At 39.4% G+C, this 25,889-nt stretch overlaps 1 protein-coding gene across 1 annotated transcript in view; it reads right to left on the reverse strand.

Moving 5' to 3' along the window:
- Window positions 1–19,494, reverse strand: part of LOC126285031 (fatty acyl-CoA reductase 1-like) — a 133,294-nt gene extending 113,800 nt beyond the window's left edge. The window contains exon 1 of the mRNA XM_049984355.1: window positions 19,282–19,494. The gene's annotated coding sequence lies outside the window, so the exon portion shown is untranslated. The remainder of the gene's footprint in view (window positions 1–19,281) is intronic.
- Window positions 19,495–25,889: the final 6,395 nt, after the last annotated feature.

Raw genomic sequence — 25,889 nt, forward strand, 5'->3', positions numbered from 1 at the left:
CTCAGCGGAGGCGCGGCGGGACACACAGCCGGCCATCATTCCATGCTCACCAGAAACATGTCAAGGAATGCGGCCGACCATCATTCCATGTTTGATGGAGACATGTCGAGATGCATGAAAAAGACAGTAATGACCTCAGGGAACCATGTTAAAGATATAGGATAAAGAACTGTCTGTGACCGACTATTATCCGATTAAGCTGAAAAAAAATATAAATTTCAAGATTGTGTTTAAAAATATTTAATTTCTGAAGACTTTTGTGTGTCAGCAAAAGAGCTTTAATAACGATGCTTTCAAAATTTTTATTTTGACATATCAATAGTATTCCCTTGTAATTCATAATTTTCAACATGTCTAAGTTAAGAAGACCTAATGTTAACACTTTCTTAGTACATGTCGTTTTGTAGGGTGGGCAACCGAAGTAAGACTTCGACATCTTTCCAAAGAAAATTCCTCACTGGCTGAGTCAATGATTTTTATTAAATTTGCGACTGGTTTCACACCACTTATCGGTGCATCCTCAGGCAATAAAACGCTATTTATAGAATGGTAACGTTGAACATTGCCTTGTAGTCACTCCCTGCCACTCACGTCCAATATAGTGTCATTTGGTGAAAGCATTAGCTAAAATTTCAAAATTAAAAAAAGTTTAAATGATGGGAGCGCTGAAGACCATGCAAGCTGGCTCCTCTCACCTTGGATGGTCATCGCCGCTCCCATCATTTAAAAACTGTTTTAAAAAATATTTTTAATTGTAACTACCACTTTCACCAGATGACTGTATATTGAATAGTGGAGAGTGGCTACAGGGCGATGTTCAACGTTACCATGTTATAAATAGCGTATATTGCCTGAGGATGCACCGATAAGTGGTGCAAAACCGCTTGCAAATTTAATAAAACTCATTGATACAGCCAGTGCAGAACTTTCTTGGGAGGTAACATTCTAATGTGTGATGTGCTTGTTAGAAATATAGGGTATAAATACGAATGGCTTTAGCTATTCCATTATGTCAATTTAAATTTTGCAATGCAATTAGTAGGATTAAAAACTTAATATGTTTGTAAAAGTCAAATCTGAAAATTTTTGTAAAGTTATAATGCGTAAATTTAAGATTTTTGGAGGGTGTAAATGTGTTTATGAATAGGATAATGCCTGTAAAATCCTGAGGATGATGTGTTTCAGTTTAACATAAATCGAAAAAATTATTGTAAGAAATGAAACTTTCTTAGGTTATGATTAATATGAAAGGTAAAGATAAAGGAAAAAATATTGAAAAGAGGGAAGGATAATCTTAAACGAAGGTTTCCTGAAATTCAATACATATCCATTAAAAATTTTAGAAATGATTCAAATTTATAGACAAGCTTAGATTTGTATGAATGTAAATTAAAATCAAAACATAGACAAATATACAAAATGAAAACGACCTCAGATTAGTTCATAATTGTATTGAATCAGAAAATTAGAAATATATGTTAAATTTTGGAAAAAAATTAATTTAAAGCTCAAATTCGTAAACATGAGATCAATTGCAATGTAAAATGTAACGATAAGGAGATTGGATCGGACCAATGTTTGGTTATACCATATATTAGAATAGGAAGTTTGTCAGTAAATATGTCAATTATTACAGTCAGCAGTTGCAATAAATTTTGCACTGACTCCAATCAGTTTTTCAACCACTGATTGATCCAGCACAAAATTGAACACGGAAGGAGGAGGATATGTAATGTGGCAGACTAACATGAGAGTTTTTATACATCCTAATAGGAAGATAAATATGACATCTAACTAACTTCAGCTAAAATGAGCAGATTTGCCTGTGAGTATGTATTGCAAAGGGATGACACTCAATCGAGTGTATTAACACATTGGTCCTATATACTGCATGTCAATGAGCAAGAAATGAAACAAGCAGCTAGTGGAAACATTTTGTTTGGAAGCAATAGATATGACCAACTGTTAGCTTTGAGTGGAGAGGAACTTTGTGTAGCTGTAGATGTACGGAACATGCAGCAGTCCTAAGGCTAGGTTAGTCGCAAAGTTTAGCAGACAGAAGAAGGTTCTGCTGCCAGGTAGTTCCCATGGTACAGGTGTGGGCCAGCAGTTGTAGAAACTGTTGGGGAGTGAGTACCAGGTCACCAGTATTGTGAAGCCAAGTGCAGGGTTGGCTCACGTGACTGACAGCATGGGGGAGTTATGTGAGGGTTTTACGAAGGAGGATCAGGTAGTGATGGTGGGTGGGCCAGGGAACAGTCTCAGTAGGGATCGGGAATATGATGTAGGTGGTGACCTGGTTAAGATAGCTACTAAAACTGGTGGCACTAATGTGCATTTCATGCAGCTGTTTCAGCGTCATGATCGACCTCACCGTAATGCAGTTGTTAGCCGCGATGACTTGGGGCTGGGGAGAGCGCTGGTGGCATGGGTCACATCTCAGGGGTGCCAGTTGGGTCTATCAGTAGATCAGGTTTCACTAGGCATGGCCTGCACCTCAAAAGGGAAGGGAAGGGGATGCAGGCTAAGCTTATAGGTAACAGTTTAGTGGGTGATGGTTGTGTCACTCATGGAAAAATTCCTGTAGCACTTGGTGTTAGAGCTGCAATTTTTTTAGATTAAAGTCAGCTGATGGGGATACCTGCTTAAAGGAAGTCCCTCTAACTAAGGGTTCATGTTCTGAGAACATAATGATTCCAAGTAGAGAAGGAATTAGCATATTTCATCAAAATATAAGGGGTACTAGAAATGCAGTTAGCGAACTGTTTACAGATGTTGACTAATAAATTGTTGGTATATCAGAGCACCACTTAAATAATTTGACAATTGAGAGACTTACTTTATCAGGCTGCAGATTATCTGGCTGTTTTTCAAGGAATTCCTTGCAGGGTGGGGCAGTGGCTCTGTATGTAAAGAACAATATTCCATTGGTGTCCATAGACGTATCATGACACTGCACTGAGCAGTTATTTGAATCTTGTGCATCTGTAGTTGACTTTAATGAAACTGAACTTCTAATTGCTGTTGTTTATAGGTCCCCTAACTCCGACTTCAGAGCATTTCTGCTCAAGCTAGAGAGGGTTCTCCATTCACTTTATAGGAAGTACCAGAAACTAGTTATATATGGTGACTTCGATATAAATTTTGTGTATGATGGTGCAAAGAAAATGATGTTGGTAGATTTCCTAAATTCATATGATCTGATGCAAACTGTGTTTTTTTCCAACTAGGGTGCAGGGGAACAGTAGCACAGCCATAGACAATATTTTTATTCATTCTTCATTACTTGATGGGCATTCTTTTAGTAAGAGCATGAATGGCCTTTCAGACCATGTTGCACAAATTTTAACACAAAAAGGCTTTTGTACTAGAACCAATGGTATATGTAATTACAAACTATGTAGGAAAGTTAATCCAACAACAACAGACAGTTTTTTAAACCTTGTCAAGGAACAAGAGTGGCAGGATGTTAATAGTGCCAGTAACATAGATGATAAACACAATGATTTCACTAACACATTTGAGAGTTGCTTTCCATTAGAACATTCTAAAAGGGGTACTAGCAGTAATGGGCAGCCCGGGTGGCTGAGTAGTGGAATAAGGATATCATGTAGAACAAAGTGGGAATTATATCAAAATGTTAGAAGCAGTCACAATCAAGCTACAGTAGCCCATTACAAGCAGTAATGTAAGGTGTTTAAAAATGTTATTAGGAAGGCAAAAAGTATGTGGTAGGCAAGAGGAATAGCTAGCTCACAGGATAAAATTAAAACCATATGGTTAGTTGTGAAGGAAGTGGGGGACTGATGACCATAGATGTTAAGTCCCATAGTGCTCAGAGCCATTTGAACCATTTGTGAAGGAAGTGTCAGGTCAGCAGCACAAGGTCAACGATATAAAATCAGTTCGCTGTAAAATTATTTCTGTTACTCATAAATCAGATATATGTACAGTATTTAACAATAATTTTCTGAGAATTTCAGGTGAAATAAATAAAAATTTATCTTCTACAGGAAATCATGTAATTATCTTGCCACTTTTCCAAGATTAATACTGAAATACTTCTCTGTGATACAGACAAGAGGGAGATTGAGTTAGTAATTAAACCACTGAAGACTAAGTACTCTCATGGCTATGATGGAGTGTATAGCAGAATATTAAATTAATGTGCTGCACATTCCATGACCTTGGAGATTTGCTCCTCCACGGAACGTGACGAATAAATAAAAATAAAAACACAGACAGTACAACGAAAGTCTCTTAGGTGGTGCTCTGTGGCGTGAGCCAATGAATGCATGCCAGGTGACTCATGCAGGAGAGAAAGTAGGAGGCCACTGCAGTGAGACAGAAAGAAGCTTTGGAAAACTGCATATCAGAATTTCCAAATGGATACAAACAAACCAGTGACGCAGATGATCATGTGAACAGTGCATGGTACCCCTCATGCTGGATGCATATAACTTTTAGGCGTCTGGAGTGGGCACAAAATGTCCGATTGGCGGAAAGGAATTGAGAAGGAGTAAAGTACCGGGATTTCAATGGATTTCAATGTTAGGGCATTTACGATTGGCAGAGAAAGTTTCCACAGAAAATCCGTCATGTGGAGCAGGAAAGGACTCAGGTGGCGGACTGTTTTGCTACGAAAAAGACAAGACCATTTATTATCTATCTCTACATTTACACGGCTAATGCAAATCACACTTAAGTGACTGGCAGAGGATTAATCGAACCACCTTCACAACAACATTCTATTATTCTAATCTCGGATAGCGTGCGGAAAAAACGTGTTAACGTCCCACAGGTTAGTGAGTAGTTAAAAATGGTTTAAATACCAGTGAACATCTTGCCTTCGGTGTCCCTTAACGACTGCATACATCAGCCAAAATATGCTTCTGCAATAAATACAGGAAACCATAATGGATTTCACTAGAATGATGTTGGCCACAGCTGAAGTAAAGTAAGTACATAGATTAATTCACTTCAAAAACTGTATCTTATGCTCTCATGACTAATCTTCAGTGTATTAAGCCTCCTTGGTAGCACTACAGCTAACTGGTGGTTGCACATACTACACTGGCGATATTGAATAGTCCAGATGCAGTAATCTGATAGAAATGCGTGTGTGAGATCCTTTGCATTGTTCAACACTAATACTCAACAAAGTACGAATATAAAGTCACATATCATTCTGCCTTTTGCAATACCATATTAAATCAAACTGTTTAATTCTCTGAAATTATCAGGCACTGCACTGTTCTAATATGCTGTTTTAGACAATGTCCAACACACAAGTTGCTCTATTGTAAATTCAAACCTGAATAATGCACCAAGAACTTATCTCAGCTGTACACACTTATCTGTCCTCTAGTGGGTCCAACACTGATCTGCCCTAACAATACTCAACGCCGAGTATTTATACACTTTCTACAATGTACTACTGCTTACAATAATGCAAAACGTAATTTATAATATGAAATAGTTTCACAACGTTATCAAACACACTATAATAATCCCTGCTTTGCTAAAACAAGTTTAAGACATTTTCTACACTTAAAAATCACATTAATATTGAAATGGCAGAAATAAGCATATTAACAATGCTAAGCGATCAAGTATCTACATTTTGTTAATTAGGCTTCAGATAGAGATACAGATAATGTGGACGAAATATATTATTCTTTTATCTAAACATTTTGAATATATTAATTTCCTGAATCTGATTTTGATTGTTTATGGTACAATGGGTATCATCACTACTATTGTGTGGTTTTGCTGTTCTAAAAGCCTTTTTCCTATTATCTAAAAGCAATTGAATTTAACTGTAGGTGGAGATATGAGAGTATTGATCTAGTAATACATAATGCAGTTGTGTTAACCATAAGCCTGGAATGTTTTACACACACACACACACACACACACACACACACACACACACACACACACACACACACACACATTCCCATAGCCAATCAATAAATTTATATGAAATTGAAATTGATGAATTTTTCTAGTTTGAAAGAAAGAAAAATGGTAAATCATCACACTGATACTAAATCTGTAAACTTTTTTCATATTTTTCTCCCTATTCATAATTTGATCATGAGCTCTAAAACCTTATTTATAAAAATTTGCTTTTTAAGTTTACATTTTCAAAAGAATACACATATCCTTTTTCCTAATGTTGAATAAATTAATAATGAAATTTTCAACACATCACCAATTCAGTGTCTGTCAGCGCTTCCATTCACATTCACTGATGTACAGTCACAGGCAACTCTTGCAGTCCTTTAGGTTTCTATGGTCCTTTATCCACTCTCTATTTTCTGCAGTTCCTGTGCTCCTTTCATTCAATGTTGTGTCCCAGGGAAACATAAATACATACAACCAGACACTATTTCATAACCTATTTCGTACATGAACTTAAAACTACGAGATTATCACTACATTAGACATTTAGATACATTCCTTGCATATACATAATAATAATTCACACTGCAAAATCAAAACTTCCTTCCTTTTTAGAAATGTGGAAGCCCCTAAACCAAATGCTCTCACAAAACAGAACTAACACTCACAGAAACTTGCTACCATAAAGCTACACTTGATTCCTGTTAGCTTCAAATTTACTACTAATTTCCTCAAATACTATTGTGCCCACAAAATCCTCAATTTCAGTCATCCCTAGATAAAGCCAATTCATAATTATTTATTAAACAATTTCAGCTCCTCTCTGCTCACTCAGGTTCTTACTCTGCTTAAGTTGATACATTACTTAACTCTAGCTTCATCAGTTAGTTCACCATTCAAGTCCCATCTTATTTCATATTCGTATTTTCACCTAACAAGTAGCATGGAAATTTCCGAAACCCGAATATAATGACCAAAGCCTCAAATTCAGAAATATAGTAGTTCTTCTCATGAAGGTGTAATGTCCTACTTGCAAACGCTATTGTAGTGTACTCAACCTCTTTCTCTGTATTGACTAGTCGAAAAATTTCTACCCCTAAGCTGCTATAAATTGAATCAGTACTGATGCAAATTGACAAAGAAAAATCAGTATGAAATATCATTGAACTATTCACTAGTTCTCTTTTCAGTTTCCTAAATGCTTCCTCACACTCTTGCATCAAATTCCAAGGAACATTTTTCTTTAACAAATTGCTTAAGAGGAGTCGGAGGTGTCTATGCTGCCCATGTTAAAATCACTAAGTTTGAGGAACATTTGTGAATAAACTACCAAATAGAAAAATTTGAATTTTTTTTATACATATTGAGTGGTTTAGCATTGCAGTTATGACAGAGGGATTTTGGAGTATCTTTTCTAGTTTCCTTCCCATTATTTTTTTATTAATGGCCCAATTTTTTTACAAATAATTGTTTTATAATTAAACTTAAATCAAACTACTGAACATAATGCCAAATGGCTGTGTTACAATGTAAGTTTGACCACTAGGAGTACTGTATAAAAATTTCATCTCTCGAACTTGAGTGGATTTTGAGAAAATGTTCCTTATATTCGAAAAAGTTTAATTTATGGGAAATGGCTGTCAAAGTTTCTCTATACATTCCTGCACTACAGGATGGATCATCGGGGTCTTCTTTATCCTCCAAAAGCTTCTTCTGTCTTCTTTTCTGGCCTGTTGTTCCATCACACTTCATATCCCTTTCTCTTCTGTCTGCTCTTCTTATCCTTTCTCTGTCAATATTTCTTACTGCTCGTACAGTGTTCACCCCAGCTGTAAATCCTAATGCCTTCAGAACTTCACACTTCACACTGTTCCCTTGGTTGTAGATTGCTATTGCATCATAAATGCCAAAGTGCAGTGTTTTTTATTTTTTTTTATTTTATTCCGCAAGACACCTGACGGTGTGTGGCGGAGGGTACCCTGGGTACCTCTATCGGTTTTCCCTTCTATTCCAGTCTCGTATTGTACGTGGAAAGAAGGATTGTCGGTATGCTTCTGTGTGGGCTCTAATCTCTCTGATTTTATCCTCATGGTCTCTTCGCGAGATATACGTAGGAGGGAGCAATATACTGCTTGACTCTTCGGTGAAGGTATGTTCTCGAAATTTTAACAAAAGCCCGTACCGAGCTACTGAGCGTCTCTCCTGCAGAGTCTTCCACTGGAGTTTATCTGTCATCTCCGTAACTCTTTCGCGATTACCAAATGATCCTGTAATGAAGCGCGCTGCTCTCTGTTATATCTTCTCTATCTCTTCTATCAACCCTATCTGGTGTGGATCCCACACTGCTGAGCAGTATTCAAGCAGTGGGCGAACAAGCGTACTGTAACCTACTTCCTTTGTTGTCGGATTGCATTTTGTTAGGATTATTCCAATGAATCTCAGTCTGGCATCTGCTTTACCGACGATCAACTTTATATGATCATTCCATTTTAAATCACTCCTAATGCGTACTCCCAGATATTTTATGGAATTAACTGCTTCCAGTTGCTGACCTATTTTGTAGCTAAATGATAAGGGACCTATCTTTCTATGTATTCGCATCACATTACACTTGTCTTCATTGAGATTCAATTGCCATTCCGTGCACCATGCGTCAATTCGCTGCAGATCCTCCTGCTTTTCAGTCCAATTTTCCATTGTTGCAACCTCTTGATACACCACAGCATCATCTGCAAGAAGCCTCAGTGAACTTCTGATGTCATCCACCAGGTCATTTATGTATATTGTGAATAGCAACGGTCCTATGACACTCCCCTGCAGCACACCTGAAAACACTTATGCTTACAAACACCCTTTTAGGAATCACTTTCCAAATCAAATTGTTTACGCTCTCAATAGGATTCTGCGTCTTTCCGTGTAGACATTTGTGTAACAATCCTGGCTGTGCTAAGTCATGAAAAATTGGTTTTGTAGCATTTATCACAGCTGCGGGCAAACCATGTATGTGATCATAGTCCTTTTTTGCATTATATTTTCACTTGGAATCTTTTGGGCACAGGCTGTGTTGAGGGTATTCATAGGAAGAGGCAGTATGAAGAAACAATGCCCAGACTGCTTTTCGCATGTCACTATTATTAGTAGTATTTTGCCTTATAGCGTACCCATAGTATCTCTGTAGACGTTCAATCACCTCATCAGTAAGCCTGCCTCTCCCTCCTATTGTCTTTCCATCACTGAACTTACTTGAACCCAAAGTTTGTTTGAGCCTTCGAAGCCGTGCACCCATACGCATTTGCACATGCCCAATGAATTGCAACATTTCAACTACAAATTCATTTCCATATGGTTTCAGTTCCTCTATAGTCTTGAAACCTTTGGAGTCACCATCCCCAAGGTAGTATTTGTACTTAACGTTGTATCTGGGAACACCTTTGCTTTTATTTTTGCACCTACAATGTTTTCATAATATTGCAACATCTATCACTTTTGCACTATCACCACAAGTAGCAGTTACAACCCCATTAAGGGATTTATGACCCCTCTTTTCCCAGGAACCATCTAATGCCACTACCAAATCCCTAGAACCACCGCTCATTTCTACAGATTCCTCCACTGCTTCCTTCATGGTTTTCAAAGCCACATCTTCAGAGGATCCTACCAGTTCACAGTAGTACCCAAATTTGCATGGAGGCGATGGCAAGTTCATAATACCACAAAACAGTTTACGAGCAGCAGACCCTTTTCCAATGGATCGAAGACCATACACAAGCCGAACATTCACATCAAACACTCTAGATCGTCCATTTTCACCAAAGAGACTGGCATGTGAATTGTAGAAAGTCACTTGATACTTGGAACATGCACAGATTATCTTCATCTTACAAGCTAAACCAAAGTGCTTTGTTATCTCTAGTCCCACTCCTACACTTGAACACATTTTGCACAGAACACTTTCTTTCAGCACAGAAGATAATAATCCAATATTCAGTACTTCGTTAATATCATCACTGTCACAAACATATTCACGAAATCTGTCACTTCTATCAGTCAGATTCTTGCTAGAAGATGTCACAGGGCTATGGCCGGCCATGTGTTGCTTAGCAGAAGGAAGCATTGTTTCAGTAATTGTAGTATCGCAACTTGGTATTAGTGTTAATTTTGTTTTCCCTACGTTCTTCCTCTGCTTATATACACGGTTACTAAAACGTGGGATCTTAAGCAGAACAACGCTTTCCACAAGAAGTATAATACTACCAATAACAGGAGCAACACTGAACTAATTCGAAACGGTAAACAGCAAAGAGACGATGTTCCGCGCTCTTAGCGCTTCATTTATGACAGAAAACAATGTAGCCAACCCTTGCACACTCACTGTATGCGTAACATAAGGCGCTGTATGCGTAACAGGCAGCGAAAATCCCAAGCAGTTCGCCAGGAAGTCACGAGAGGCCGTTAGATGCATTCAGCGGCCGCCCATTTCCTCTGCAGGCGTGGGCGAAAATGGTAATAACTCCACTTCTAGGGCGAGTAGAATAATAATTCAAAGTTTACATTAAAGAGGAATGTTCCAATTAATTTTCGGTAGCAAAAAAAATAGTAATTTTTTGGATTTGATCACCTCCGGCTCCCCTTAAACATGGATGATTAAATGATTGGTCTGATACATACCTCCTATAAAATCCACATAACCAAAACATTGATTTTAAATCCTTTTTAGTCTTTGGCGCTGCGAAATTTTCTATTGCCCTTAACTTTGTTGATTCTAGCCTAATCCCAATTTCATTAATCACATTCCCTAAAAATACTGTCTCTTTCTTCACAAATCCAGACTTACTTAATTTCAACTTCCAGCTCCCTTTAAATATTGTTTTCACCTCTTCATCCAAGACTCTACAATGCTCAAACCAATCTGCATCAGCAATTAATACATCATCCACATACACTGTGATTTTGTTACTTAATTCCTCTCCTGAGACCTTATCAAGAGCCCTGTTAAAAATACAAAAAGACAAATTCAACCCAAATGGCACAACACAATACTGAAAACTTTTACCTTCATGCAAAAATGCTGTATAATGTCTAGACTCTTTTTTCAATTTAATATTCCAATACCCACACATTACATCGAATGATGACAGGTATCTAGTACCATGAAATTTTTGTAGAATTCCTTCTATATTTGCAGACCAATCACTTTCTCTTAGTACTATCTCATTTAATTTCCTCACATCTAAAATCAATCGCACATCCACATTCTTCTTTTTCATCAGGACTCAACCATTGTTGTATCTACTGTTAAATCTATCAATTATTCCTCACTGTAACATCCTCTGAATTTCTCTCCTAACTGCTTCCTTTCTTGCAGACGGGATAGCATAGGGTTTGACAAGGAAAGGTTCATGTTCTTTAAAAGACAATTTGCATTCAAAGTCCTTTACTAACCCTGGCCTACCTGAAAATACCTCTTTATTGCCGGCCGCGGTGGTCTCGCGGTTCTAGGCGCGCAGTCCGGAACCGTGCGACTGCTACGGTCGCAGGTTCGAATCCTGCCTCGGGCATGGGTGTGTGTGATGTCCTTAGGTTAGTTAGGTTTAAGTAGTGCTAAGTTCTAGGGGACTAATGACCACAGCAGTTGAGTCCCATAGTGCTCAGAGCCATTTTGAACCTCTTTATTTTCCATTAACACCTGACCCACCTCCCCCTGTTATTCGGTTATAGCTTCAATACTGTTTACTTTCTGCTCTATCTCCCTTTGCATTTTCTCTCCTTCATCTAATCCATTTACATTATTATTGGACAGATATTTCAACGAACAACCTAAATCATTATTCTCTTCATCAATAATTTTCTTTATGAAACTCATCTCAAATCTATTCCCACTACATACAAAACTAAATTTGCTGGCAGCAAAATCTGTATTCACATTCCATTTACACGAGAATCCTGTCCCTAGAATCATGTCTTGGCTGAGTTCTGGTACCAGCAGAAATCTACACTCAAGTAACGGATCACAAATTTCAACAGACAGAAACATTTCCTGCTTAATCGTCTTCGTCATTTTACCAGTAGCACCAACTACCGTTACCCCAGATACATACATGACCATCAGTTGTTTATTGTCTCTAATTTAGTCAAAAAATTCCTGAGATATTGCATTCAATTCACTTCCACTGTCCAACAAGCATTTTATGGGTGCACCTTGTCACTTTGCCATAACTATAGGATGCCAATTACTATCATTGTTATCTTTACTGTCCTCTTCATATAACAAATCCTCATTGATTTTTCTCATAGAGAAACTATCATCTGCTTCACCAAAAACATCATCTGTTACAGTCAAGTGACATGTGCCCCTTCCTCAGTTACACTTCCTACAAACCACGCATCTTCCTCATCACTCACTTCTTCAACCATTATCCTCTCTCTGCTAATTAGGTTATCTTTCTTATCATACACAAATTCAAACATTTCATCAACTTCACTAGTATCACAATTACTTGATGAATCACTATCCAAAACATCCGTGTTGTCACTATCCTCTCCTTCTAATGCCTGGCTAACCAACTGTTCACTGTCTTCCTTTTCTGACCATAAGGCAAAACACTGATTTTCACACTGTAACCTACAATTTCTGTCATCATACTGATCAATACCTGAATGATCTATGCTCTCTGTATTAGTTTCTATTAAATCTGTTGGTTCCTGTTCTTAGGAAACCATTTTTATATTATCTACCTGTATATTTGCTACCCTAATATCTTCATTAGTCCTGTTGTCATGGTCATAGCTTACACTGGTTTGAATTGTCTAAATCTTGGCCCTGCTGAATCTCTTGCTCTTGTGCAGACCCCAACTAGAGAAGAAGTCAGTTTAAATTGTGGTGTCTCCCACTGTTGTTTCTATCCCTCTGTTGTCTGATTTGTCATACCTCTCTCTCCCTTGATCGTCTGGTACTGCTTCATTCCAGGAATTTCCACAATTCCTATAACCATTATCGTTATTACACCCATTTTGCTCTCTAAATCTCCTGTAGTTGCTACCTCTTCTTTGCTCAATATGCCCACTATCATTTTGGAGATTCCTACTACTCCTATAACTGTTGTCATTATTGTAACCTCTATCTTATGGAATTCCTGTCTCTTCTGTGCTCATTCTAGAAATTCCTATTACTTCTCTGAACATTGTCAGAACTATAATTTCTCCCCTCTGCAGAATTTCTATCATTATCGTATTCTCACTCCTCTCCGGAGTTCCTGTTAGCATGGGGTTCTCTATTGTGGTTATCCCCATTTCCATAAACCCACTTCCTTCCACTGCAACCTGTGCTCTCTCTGTTCTTCCCACGTAACCCATAAATTTGCTAATATTATCTCTAGGAGCTGGAGTAAGCCATTCTTTTATTTTACTTGGCAACTTATTTTCCAGTCCCATTATAATTGACTCACTAATAAGATCCAAATACTTCACTTTCCCAATCCACTTTTCACAAAACTCTGTAATCGTTGCCTTCCTATCTTCATATCTGCCGCCAACCCAGAACAACATACTTTGTTGCTCATCTTTAGAGCAATATTTGTCTAGAAAAGCTTGCCTAAACTCTTCCCATAAAGCACATTTTTCTGAAATCTCAGCTGTCCAACTATAAGACTCAGATTTCATGTACCCCCTTGCAAAAGACATTTGCTCTTGGTCACTCCAATTCTTTGGCAGATTATTAAATTCCCTAATAAAATCTAAGGGATATACATTACCATATCTCTCAAAACTATTAAAACTCTTACAATTTACTAAATAAGTTACAATTATTACCACTACAGTTTACACTCTGCACATTGTTTACCTGAGTTTCAAGTTCCAAGAATTGCTTACCTAGATTTTCTGTCTTACTGTCAATAGTGGTAAAGCACTTCCCTTGTAGGTTTTTCCTCTCTGATTCCCACTCTCTTTTAAAATCAGCTACAGTAACTTTAATTTAAGATTGGTTTCTTGGTTGGTTTGGCGAAGGAGACCAGACAGCGTGGTCATGTGTCTCATCGGATTAGGGAATGATGGGGAAGGAAGTCGACCATGCCCTTTCAGAGGAACCATCCCAGCATTTGCCTGGATTGATTTAGGGAAATCACGGAAAACCTAAACCAGGATGGCCGGACGCGGGAATGAGCCGTCGTCCTCCCGAATGTGAGTCCAGTGTCCAACCACTGCGCCACCTCGCTCGGTGAATTTAAGATTCTGTTAGAAAAATTACTGTTAGCTTTCTTATTACAGAAGTAAACAGCTTCTTCTACTTTCCCATCACAGTAATCTACAACAAAATTAATTCTAGTTATACAATTGTTGTCTACTGTACTTATTATCGCTTCCTAATTGCTACCAACATTTTCAGTTGTTGCATTTAAGGCCTTCACAGGGTCCTCCTGACATTTTTGTAACTTAAGATCAGAACTTGTTTCCAACTTGCTAATTTTGCTGTCAATAATAGCACACATTCCACTTTTCAAACTACTTATGTTACTGTCAATATCACTCTTGTTTCTAGCCAAATCACTGATTTTGTTGTCAATATCACTAGCCAAACCACTGATCTAACAGTCAATTTCACCCTTTAAACTATTTATGTCATTCTTAGTAAACATATCTCTTCCCAAACTACTTATGTTACTGTTCACATTACTAACTAGACCACTGATTTTGTTGTCAATGTTACTATTGATCAGACTAGCCAGCGCCGCTAAGATTTCATTATTCTTAAAACTTAACCTTACATCACTATGTTCCTGTGAGACAACCTGTACTTAGTCACAACTTCACTACTTGGATTTAGATTAGTTTGTTCAACTTTAATATTACAGATATCAAAATTACGAGGCCATTGTGGAACAGCTCCTCTCTCTCCACTGTGAAACTTTGAATCCTCTAATTTTGTACTGCTATCGTCTCCACTCCCTTTTCCAGACATTAATTTTTGTAAATCATTAAAACAGCAGTACTTTCATTTATCTGTCCATGATTCTTTCTATGTTAACAGAAGTTAACAATGTTTACACACAAAAATAATGTTTAACACTATGTAGATACCTGTTTTAAGCAGTCAGTCTGCCTTATTTATCATTCAGATTACATCCACCATTTGCAGGTACTTGGTTGCATCCGTGTCGTAAACAAATTGCGTCTTGTTACTTCTGAAGTTCCAAAGGACCTGGTTGTAGAACTTCCCAAAGGCAGCGTCTTCTGAACCGACGTCGCCCTCTTCTTTCCAGCTGGCGAACTTTGTACTTGTTGTTATTTTGAAGTAAACAGTTCCAAGAACTAAACGCACTTCTATAAATTTCCGAATGTTAATTTCAATAAAAATTCTTCACTTGACAGAACACTGTATGTGATACGTTTTACGCACAATACAACAATAAATGTCATGGCTTTCCTCAACATCCCACCGGTTAGTGAGTAGTTAAAAATGGTTTAAATACCTATGAATATCTTGCCTTCGATGTCCCTTGACGACTGCATGCATGAGCTAAGATTTGATTGTGCAATAAATACAGGATACCGCAATGGATTTCACTACAATGATATAGGTCACAACTGAAGTAAAGGAAGCACATAGATTTATTCACTTCAAAACCTGTATCTTATGAGACCGTGATCAATCTTCCGTGTAATAAGCCTCGTTTTACTATTAGAGCTAACCGATGGTAGCACATATTACACTGGCGATATAAAATAGTCCAGATGCAAAAATTTGATAGAAATGAACACATTTATTTGGAACTGAAGAAGTGTAGTATTCAGAATCAACTGACCACAAAATACTACTTCATCGGAAATTTTATTGCAACTGCTTCCCTATAACCTACAAATGGAGAAATAGTAACTGAGAAACATTTCCAGAAACTCAAATGGCAAAAGTAAATAAGGCTCCAGCTCTGAGACATTCCATTAGCGATTTTTCACCTAGCAAAATCTTAGTAAGTGGAAAACATAAAAGAAACTTGAAGGCAGCAAGTCTTAACCATTGAACAGTTATAGATAAATTATTTTGAGCACGCGATGATTTTCAACGTCTCTAAATGTTTGGAAATTCGTGGCTTGCACACAGCTTTATTGTCACTTTTCTAAACAACTATTCTTGGTTAGAGACGGACCATAACACGTATCATCACTCATTAGCTGCATGCCAAATCACAGCTGCTGCGGAGCACTGCGCCATGAGCCAACACGTTAAATCTGAGAACAGCACTGGGGTGCAAACAGCACACAGGAAGTAATGTGAGGGAGCCCGTTGTGCTGGGCCTGCACAGGCTTCCCTTTTGCGTCCGATACTGTTTAGTATTTACTTCTGTAAGATACCACACTTGTATCTAGTTCATATTTGACGACGATACAGTAAAGTATCAGGCAGACCATAATGCAATGAACTTGACTACGAATTCCCAAGAGATCCTATACATACTGAAAAACGATTAAAGCAACGGCAGGCTAAAATAAATGCCATCAAAAGTTAAGCGGCTATTTATACGACAGACAAAATTTACCAGCAACTATGCAGTCGTTCAGTGGAAACATTCCGTGAACCGCATCTGTCAAATATCATGGAGTTCACTTGGACAAAATGCTTTACCTTTGAGGAAAACATAACAGAAACAGCGAATGAAGCAAAGAGTGAGTTAGCTGCCTCGTATCGTTTAGTAAGCAGAACACCATCGATAGTGAAAGGAGTAACGATGTAAGACTAGCCAATATGGGGACACGTTCTAGTCGAAAGCATTACACTGTGAACAACTTTAACTGCTCAATTATTTGTTAGAATCACGACAATCTATGGTGCTCCATAAGTTGAAACTGTTTGAGGAGATTAGTTTAGTTTAGTGTATTTTAACGTCCCGTCGACAACGAGGTCATTAAAGACGGAGCACAAGCTCGGGTTAGGGAAGGATGGGGAAGGAAAACGGCCGTGCCCTTTCAAAGGAACCATCCCGGCATTTGCCTGAAACGATTTAGGGAAATCATGGAAAACCTAAATCAGGATGGCTGGAGACAGTATTGAACCGTCGTCCTCCCGAATGCGACTGTTTGAGGAGAGATTCGCTTCCTGTCGCAGAGCTTTCACACCAAACAACATTACATGGCCAACACTCCGACTGTCCGAATTTTATATCCATGATCAGTGGAAGTGTGAAGGCATGACTGTGCTGTGGCCACTTCAGTAATATACAAAGTCTGTTTGGGAAACAAAACTCTAACCATCCTTTCAGCCATTTATCCATGGATTTACGCAAGTCAAATAGAATTCAATTAATTTATTTTATTTTATTTATTTTTCTTTTTTTTAATTCGTGGTAAGTTCTTATGGGACCAAAGTGCTGAGGTCATCTGTCCCTAGTGTTACACACCACTTAATCTAAACTAAACTAACTTACGGTAAGGGCAACACAGACACACACACACACACACACACACATACACACACTCGAGGAAGGACTCGAACCTCGCACGGGGTGGGAGCAGCGCGAACCGTGGCAAGACAGCAAAGACCGCGCTGCTACAGGGCACGGCGTTTATTTTTTGTAATACCAGTACCGTTCAGTAACTGTTGGCGCTCAAATGCCGTAGACACTTTTGATAGTGTTTATTAGAAGAATTTGAACTGCAGATATTTCGATAGTGGAAGATGTCATTTATACGTGGATGTCACACATTGGAATACTAGGCAGGGGCCCGAATATGCAGCCCATATACAGCGTGCTTTAAGTTACAAACGTGTATTTCTTTAGAATACAATTATTTAATGCAAAAATCTACTGCAGGAAGATTACAGTATGTCGCAGCTTGAACATTTGTTTGTTGAACAGTTGTTTGTTCCACGTTGTAACAAAAATGTATGTGAATCTCACACGGATGCGTACGAGCAGCCCTAAGCAAGTCTCCGGAGGTGTTGGGTTGTTAAATGGGACATTGTCTAAGACAAGCGAAAGACAAGAAAAGAGATGACTGCAGTACCTCTGTCGGGCCTGACACGTAAAGAACCAATGCACCCTTAAAGCCTGCAGTCTGCCATGCAACGAATGCTGCACACGCTCTAGAATTTCAGTGGAAATTGCAGCGCAGGCAGCCGTAACATGCCGTTTCATATTACCTGTAATTGTCCGAAGTTTTAGTTTATTGTGATATCATTCGACATACACGATACACGAACTAACGGCATACTTCTACATTCACCATATACCATGGGCATGTCCGCTTTTTTCACATGTGCTATCTGCAAAACACTTGCTAAGTCCACTATCACCACAATAAGTGACCGGAGCGTCGCAATGCATTCACTGTATACACATAAAACAATGCAAAAGAATATAACATCGCCGCCTAGCATCTAAGCAATAGCATGGGACAAATAGCAGTCCGTGTTTGCAAATTAACAATACGGTAACTCATAACCTATTTGCACTAGCTTCCAGTAACAATCACCACTGACATTTACATTTATCCTACTTTTAGGATTTTGTTATCAACAGGCACTGTCCCATTTAAAAATTAGTAACTGATGTAAAAAACTTCACTGCTGCCAACGTTTCAAAGTCTGTGTATTAGCACCAAACATGCGCCTTTGGCTACAATTCAGTTCTGTCGAAACCGCAATCGATACGGCCTTCCAGATCCGAAATTATTACAGTGTATGTGTTAAGCGATTCACCCTCTAGACCACCTACCTAGTAGATTTGTCTAGGTTTAACACAGGCTAATGCTCTGCTGCACTAGAAAACTATAGACAGTTAGTTGTAACCAGGACAGGTACTACCAACAGGAACACCTTGAGCGACACAATTTTATGGGCTGCAAAGGGCGGAAAAAATTACTTTAGAATCAAACAGTGAAAAAGTTGACCAAATGAGGAGAAAAAATTAAAAATATGAAAAGTTAAAAAAGAGCATTTTATCAAGTGCGTACGGAACAGTTATTTTAAGAAGTCCTTACTTACTCGACGAAAGCAAACACATTACGTCTACCTACCTCAAAACTAAAGCCCCAGTTACTGAATGCAAATCGGAAGCAAACTCTTTTTCACGTACGACGAGCGCTAGAGAAGGGCTTGTGTGTTGGCTTGCCATCATGTTACGAGTTGATACATAACGCCGCCCCTCCTCCGTCAGCCCCTATATTAATTTTTGTCTTTGCAGGTCATTTGTCATGCGACAGTTGAATTGAGGGCTTTCCTCAGAAAGTGAGGACGTCCGGTCACGTTAGTTTAATCATTAAAAGTATAATAGGGAATTTACATTGTTGTTCTGTGTATGTTGATGGCGGTGGAGGGGAAGGGTTGATATTGGGGAGATGGATGGTGTTAAAAAAGAGGGGGCGTTAATTTTAAATTCTTACCTAGAATGGAAAAACATCTGGCAAAATCCCTGCTTCTAATACCATCACTTACACATTCTTCTTCATATTGTCATGTGTGAGTCTTTCTTGTTGCTTTCATTGAAAATGTTAAGCACGTATATTTACAATTTGTTGCAGTTATACGATTTTGTTTTGTGCAGCTGAGTGCAAAGGCCTTGCGTGGGAATCCAACAAAAGTAAAGGAAAGGAAAGAAAATGTCGAGACGCGAAGATGTGACTTACGTTCGGCGAGGACAAAGCAGCACTGGTCAGCGTACGGCAGGCTTCACGGCAGTGGCGCCGGTGCTCGCCGAATCGTCGACCTCTTGCGCTCATTAGTAATCCGAGCAGTTCCGGTTGCGTCACTACAGCTACGTGTGTTACCTTGCCGATGCACTGACAAACACTCGTCACTGTACTTACGGCCAGTTTACTGTATGCTTTAGTATGCACCATTCCAATCGATCCCTTCTTTTGGTCGACATAAGGCACAAACTTCTCCTTTCATGAACTCTGTACTGTATCTCTTCTTCAGAAGTTCGACCTGCTCAACTAAACTTCAACATTCATCTCTTATAGCACGTTTCAAAAGCTCATATTCTGCTGTAGTCTGAATCATTTCTTGTCCACGCTTTACTTACGGGCAACGTGACGCGCCATACAAATAACTTCAAAACTACTTCGTAACACTTAATTATGTACTCTATGTGAACAATTTTCTCGTTTTCTAAAACGCTTACCTTGCTGTTGTCAGTATGCATTTTATATATTTTATATAGATGGGTAAATCACATAATTAATGATGAGGTACTGAATAGGATTGGGGAGAAGGGAAGTTTGTGGCACAACTTGACTAGAAGAAGGGATCGGTTGGTAGGACATGTTCTGAGGCATCAAGGGATCACCAATTTAGTTTTGGAGGGCAGCGTGGAGGTAAAAATCGTAGATGGAGATCAAGAGATGAATACACTAAACAGATTCAGAAGGATGTAGGTTGCAGTAGTTACTGGGATGTCAAGAAGCTTGTACAGGTTAGAGTAGCATGGAGAGCTGCGTGAAACCAGTCTCAGGACTGAAGGCCACAACAACAACAACAAATTCTCTGTTTCGCCGATCATCAGTTATGTTGCTAACCAAACTGAAAAACTTATCTACCACCTCTAGTGTCTCATTTGCTAATCTAATTCCTTCAGCATCACCTAACGTAACTCCGGTATGTTCCATTACCCTTGTGGCACCTCTGCTGTTATTAATCTTATAGCATGTTTTTAAGACACTACCCGTTTCGTTCAACTGCTTTTCCAATTACTTACTGTGTCTTACATAATTTCAGTTTCATCGTAAAATCTCGAAGTTCCAAATTTTATTCTTGCTTTCCAACGCTGCCTGCTCAAAGTCCATGTTGAATACTACCCGTGGTAGGCTACATTCAAGTGTCACTCCCTGCTCAGTTGCTGCTTCACTTTCATTTTATTCTACTCCTGCAGCTCCAGTCTGGATTCTGTATGGGTCATAGAAAACTGTCGTTTCCTGTGCTTTATCCCTGGTTCCTGCAGAATTTCATAGTTTGTGTTGCAGTAAACATTGTAAAAAGTGTCTATAAATCTGCAGAGGTTCAAATGTAGCTTTGCCTTTCTTCCGTATATCTTCAGAGTGACAGTATGTGTCACGTTTTCGTACACTGCTCCGGAAAACTGAACAGAGGTCAAATCCTACCTGTTTTTCCATGTTTCGTAGGCACTTCGTGTCTTTATTTTGTAACCATATGTTTTATTACGTCAGACTGACTACTCACTACATACACATTGCCTCACAAATCTAATATTTGTAAGTCGTTGGCCGCTTACCGCTACTCTCTGGTCACATAAGCATTCATATGCAAGATAAACATTAATAAAACCGAGAAACAGCAGCGATGGATTCCTGACCGAAATGGAGGAAAGAGGTCCCACGAACATGTGTCCGAAAACGCATCGTTGCTACGGTAGATGGCCCTGACGAATATATATTCCTCTGTCCACCTGCCGTTTGTTCCTTGCGTGTTGCAGTCTGTGTGACTGATGCAGCGTACTGTAGGCAGCAGAATTGTCTGATATACGTCTCGGGAACAAGCCGAGATGGTATCTGTGTAAGGCCAAGCAGATGGAAAGGGTCGAGAGGCAACACGGTTATACGAAAATAAATACTCTCGCAATCACCAACCACTTCACACAACATTTCAAGCCCTATCTGGGCGTTTGTGTGATTATGTGTCTCTTGAGAAAGGCGAACGAGCAGGGAGGCGGTGGACTGTACGTAAAACAGATCTGGACGGCCGGGTTTTACAAGATTTTGAGATGAACCTTAGAACAAGCTCCAGGAAAATATGGTTTAAGTCAGAGTACGATTCGGCGAATCCCGCACGGTAACCGCTACTGTCCTTATTATTGCAAAGTGTGCAATAATTATCAGCAGCGGATTTCCCTCTACAGAAGGAGTTTGTATATGTTTTTTTCGCCTGACCAACACAATTATGAGATTTCTGTCATCAGTCGTCTTTACTGAAGAAGCAACGTTGACCAGAATCGGCATCATCAATCTGTGTAATAGTGGCCTGTGGGCTACAGACAATGTTCGACGAATGACTGTCGCATCTCATCAGCATTGGCTCAGCATCAAAGCGTTGGCAGGGTTTCTTGGCGGCCAAATACTTGGACTGATCGTTATTCCACAACGCCTCGACCAGGGAACGTAGCTGGACCTCCTGCAGAATATCTGCCTGGGCTCCTTGAGAATGTGCCTTTGGCAATACGCCAGGTTGTGTGGTTTCTACATGACGCAGCACCACCCGACTTCCGCATTATAGTTCGCCAACACCTCAACGACATCCTCCCTGGACATTGGACGGGACGCGGGGGCCCTGTAGCATGGCTTGCTGGATCACTTGGCTGGAACGGGCTGGATTTTTACCTCTGGAGGCATCTGAACAGCGTTGTGTGTGCTGAACCAGTTCCTGTTGTGGAGACCCTTCAACAGCACGACACCTGTGACACGATTCAGACAGAGGCTAGAACGTGCGAAAGAGTGTGGCATTTCAAGGTGCGACGTGTGAACGAGTAGATTGCATCCCACGGACGCCTCTTCGAACCTGTGTTGTGACTTGGATGGTATATAGCTCTGTACTGTGTTGCGGAACGATCTGTTGTCGTTACATACGTACACCGGCCATCTCCAGACACATATTCATAGCACCTTTTATCCTCCATTTTCTGTCAGAGACTCATCCCTCCAGTTTTTCCGTTCACTTAATGTTCATCTCATATGAGTTCTGAAGCGACCTGTATGGATGCTAGATTTCCGTTCCGAAGAATAATTATTGCACCCTAACCGTACTGGAAACTCGACTGGGTTGTCGAGTTACTACTTGCGTCGTAAAATTATGGTTAATGTTAATGGAGCCATTTTGCGTGAAGTGAGGTGTAGTGAATGTGAAATTTTTGACTGATCTGGACGAAATTTATTCCCTTTTTTAATCTAATTTCTTATTTAAATAATATACGTCTATTATTTTTGATTTTCAATCCAATGACTTCGGGAAAATTACCCAGTAGCCACATACTGCAGAATGCAACGGATAATGCAATATTTTTTTGAACCACTACAGAAGGCAACCTTTCAGGGCGTAATAGGGAGCATAGAGCCATTACTTACTTTCATGACCTAGCATTCAACTGTGGTACTGACTTTCGCCTATTATTTATCATGAAGGGAGGAAATAATCAGTCGAGTGTATAGGTAAATTGATATTTACTCAGTACCGATGGCATTTCAATAACTAACCGCGTGTCTGTTGGAATATACATCATCACGACTGGTCTCTCTTGTTAGCATGATTCACTTTTTCCTTGTAATTATGGTAAGGGAGAGCGGAGCGCAGACCTGGTTTCAGTGAAATTTTATGCAGGCATTACAATCGTACCGAAGCCTTGTTTATTACAATCAAATACTATAGGTGACGCAGAACAAGTTTAGCAAAGACACTACTAGCGAAATCGGACAAGACGGAAGAGTATTTGCCTAAATATTCCAATTTTCGTTAAAACGTACGCTAAAGAAGGGGTAGCAAGTGGTGCACTTAACTATGATCGCCAATTTTGGTTTAATCTTGCTTTCAGAAACACCACGTTTCTGAGCTGGGGGAAGAACATTTGCTGTCAGATGGTGGGAAAATTTTACAAGTCTTCATTCCATCAATGGGCATTAAAATTTGAACTTTCCTAGATACAAGAGTTTAAACCTTTTTTTACGTAATGCACTTCATTGTAGGCGAGTCAAATAGTTATGGGATGTACAATAAACATTAACTAACTATCACATCAATACTATTCCACACACGTGGCCAAGTAGCGGTAGCCAACAGAAATTCTGAAGATAAGGACACACGAGATTATTCCTTCTCTATTTTACACTGACCCGCTACGGTATGGTTATTCACTCGACTACTATAAATTTTCAAACCGAAACTGCAGTCTACCAATGTGGCGTTTGCTCCGACTGACCACATGGCGGCAAAACAAATACACAAATAAAATGTATGAAAAATAAATAAAAATCCCATAAAATATTGCTGTAAGAGAAAGACGTCATTAAAATACATTAAACGAATCAACTTCTGTTAAACACAGAAAAATAATACGACCGTGTGCTTAAAGCCATATGACCAAGGCACAAACGCGTTCTTACTAAAATTTGACTACATTATGAAAATAAACTCCCTTATAGGGGTTTCGTGGTAATATCACACATGATTTCAACATCTGGAACATAATAACGAGCAGATTTGAGACGTTCTGATACGTTTGTTAACATTACCAAAATGAGAGCTGCGTCTCCACGTCTGTCCTGCGCCTCTACCCAGGAACAAGTGGGCCTGCGAGCAACTCGCCTAACCTTCGTTCGTTCAAAAGGTAGTGGAGGGGACGGTTCGCCAACTCGACAGAGCCAATACTCGTGCCTTCGAGATCTCTCTGACCTGATTTGCACACTATCTTTGCAAAACTTGTGTGCGTGTACGGGGTTGGTACTATCCTACTACCGAACCACTCTACTCATGCAATGCTACGACCTCTGACCAAAGCTTTCTGCTACTTCACCTAATATCTCATTCATACAGTCCAAGGTCACATAAGGGAAAGGAGGCAGGGAAACATGGTACCCACTAAATAAAGAATTAATAAATAAACACCAATTGGTCCATTCTCTCCTTGTTACTCATTGATTTATTTCTGCAGAGTAAAAACTCTCTCGCTATAATCCTCCGATACAAGAATTTATTGAGAAAAAATGGAACGGGACAACAAGAACCGTTTCAGTAGTTCTGTTAATGTTCAGCAGGTATGGGTTTCGAAGGGACTTATATGACTGCCGGATTTCGACTCCCAAGAATAATTTGTGCATCCATGTAAACTCCCAACTGTACTGGAAACTTGACTGGATTGTCGAATTACTACTTGCTTCGTAAAGTGATGGTTAATGTCAATAAAGCCATTTTGCATGAAGTGGAATGAAGTGTAGTGATTTTGAAAAATCTGTCTGACAAGGAAGTAATTTACTCCCTTTTTTAACCTAATTTAGCACTTGTTTAAATAATATGTCTACCATTTTCGATTCTCGAAACAGTGGCTTAGGGAAAATTACCCAATAGTGAGCCGATCGCTTATTGGCGATGGTGGCGACGTGTTGTTGAGAGGAATCCACGGGAGAAAGTGAGTGAGCGAAGGGAAGTGAACGAACTGTCGTGCAGTGACAGCGTTCGAGGAGGTTGGCTCCACATTGGATGCATAACTCCACTGGATCACCCATTTTGTTTATCATTCGTACACTTTTACTTGGATTTAAGAAGTGTTGAAACGTTTTCTCGAAATCGAGATTCAAGGTTTTACGATCCTTTTTGAATGCTAAAGCTCCGTATACGGGAGATTGGGCCAGCTTTTCCCTATCACTTGCCGCCGTCTACATTTCAGGACTGGCTAACATCATCCGATATTTTTTGCCATATTTTGTCTTTACTTTGATTGTAGCACGTAGAATTTCTTGTGTGTTCTAGTGTGTTTCCTGTTGACGAATGCCAAAGTGCTGAGTCCTCACAAGGGAAACGCCCCATCGTATAACCTCCGATTTAGTGCCAAGACTGCTCAGTGGACAGCTCGTCAAAAACTAAACACAGATCAAGCAGCAGAAAGGTGTAAGGAAGGGTGAAAAAAAAAAGCAAAATAGAGAGTCAAGATGTGCGAATCGAAAGAATTGGAAGAGCCACAGCATCGTGAAGACGTGGTCACAGGGCTGGACAAGTGGGACATACGCGTTAAGATCTCTCTCGTGCCCCATTTTGTTTCCACAAAAGTATGAGTTATCCGTCCTGTCATTGACACGTCTTATCGCTGTATTTAGATGTGTGTTTGTGTCGTGGTGTAATGTTTGATGACAAGGCGACAACTCAACCGAGTACTCCACCGGAAAACACACTGGTGTGTCATACACGGAATTAGTGACAGTACGTGTGTCATATAACAGGAATCTCTCACCGATGCACGTAACTTGTGCACCTGGTGAGTGAGTGAAATGTGTCT

This window comes from Schistocerca gregaria, chromosome 8 (genome assembly GCF_023897955.1).
Source record: "Schistocerca gregaria isolate iqSchGreg1 chromosome 8, iqSchGreg1.2, whole genome shotgun sequence".
Lineage (NCBI taxonomy): Eukaryota > Metazoa > Arthropoda > Insecta > Orthoptera > Acrididae > Schistocerca > Schistocerca gregaria.